Source organism: Phyllostomus discolor, chromosome 1, assembly GCF_004126475.2.
Source record: "Phyllostomus discolor isolate MPI-MPIP mPhyDis1 chromosome 1, mPhyDis1.pri.v3, whole genome shotgun sequence".
In the NCBI taxonomy this organism is placed as follows: Eukaryota; Metazoa; Chordata; class Mammalia; order Chiroptera; family Phyllostomidae; genus Phyllostomus; species Phyllostomus discolor.
In genome coordinates, this window is record NC_040903.2 from 156,657,473 (window position 1) to 156,658,957 (window position 1,485).

A 1,485-nucleotide genomic window follows, 5' to 3' on the forward strand; every position below is an offset into this window, starting at 1 on the left:
GGGTACATTCAGGAGGCAACCAATCAGTATTTCTCTCTTAAATCTCTCTCTCTCAAATCAGTAAACATATCCTGGAGTGAAGAGCAAACAGAAGATACCCATACTTCAAGTCTTGCCATACTTTCTCTTTTCTCCCCCTTCCAGAACCAGATAACTTTCAGCTTCCTTTTCATCTCTTATGTTCTTCTCTTATTTCTTACTTCCTTATTTTGTCCTTCAGTGTCATGGACTAAAGTTAAAGGCTAAATGGCATAAGGGAACAGGATCTGTTATAGTGAAGGGTGTGAGAAAGTACTGACTCCTAGAAGATAAACACCCACGACAAGACATTCTTGTTCAGTTTGTTTATAGAGTGCCAGGTGCTGGGAATACAACAATGAGCAAGATACTATCCCTGCCTTTAAGAAGCTTCAATCCAGAGTGAGAAGCCAGACTAGAAAAAGGTTATAACACAATATGGTAAGTGCAAAATGGATGATATTTACAAGATGTTATAGCAATACAGAAGGGCAACCCATCCCAGCATGAAAGGGCTGGGGGGTAGGGGGTGGGGCTGTGGATAAGCTTTGAAAGTCAAATAGGAGCTGTATTACAAAGGTTGGGATGGCATGAGACTAATATAAGAAGGACAATGTCAAGAGTCCCACCTGGGAGTCCAAGTGGAGTGAGCAAGCTGACTGGTTGTGTGGTCATGTCTTGGAGACTGGTGGAGCTCACAGCATGGCTGACCAACTGACTGAGGAATAGATTGCAGAATTCAAAGAAGCATTTTCACTATTTAACAAGATGGTGATGGACCTATAACAACAAAATGTCCTGGCTGGCGTAGCTCAGTGGATTGAGCGCGGGCTGGGAACCAAAGTGTCCCAGGTTCGATTCCCAGCCAGGGTACATTCTTGGGTTGCAGGCCATAACCCCCAGCAACCGCACATTGATGTCTGTCTGTCTGTCTCTCTCGCTCTATCTCCCTCCCTTCCCTCTCTAAAAAATAAATAAATAAAATATTTAAAAAAAAACAAACAAAATGTAATGAGGTCTATTTGGCAGAATCTCAGAGAAGCAGAATTATAGGACATGATTAGTGAAGTGGATGCTGAGGGTAAAGGTACAACTGACTTCTCAGAATTTCTGACAATGAGGCAAGTAAAATGAAAGACACAGGGAGTGCAGAAAAAATTAGAGAAGCATTCAGTGTGTTTGATAAGGATGGCAGTGACTATCTTAATATAGTAGAGCTTCGCCATGTGATGACAAACCTTGGAGAGAAGTTAACAGATGAAGAGGTTGATGAAATGATCAGGGAAGCTGATGTTCATGATGATGGTCAAGTAAATTATGAAGAATTTGTATAAATGATGACAGCAAAGAGAAGACATTGTACAGAATGTTACATTTCTCGTATGAAATTGTTTATTTGCCTTTTCTCCATTTGTAGTTTATCTGCAAGAGGTTTCCCCTACTGTCAATAAAAATATGCATGTATAG

At 40.8% G+C, this 1,485-nt stretch overlaps 1 pseudogene; it reads left to right on the forward strand.

The window, feature by feature from the left end:
• Nucleotides 1-1,029: 1,029 nt before the first annotated feature.
• LOC114492900 lies at nt 1,030-1,485 on the forward strand (annotated as a pseudogene).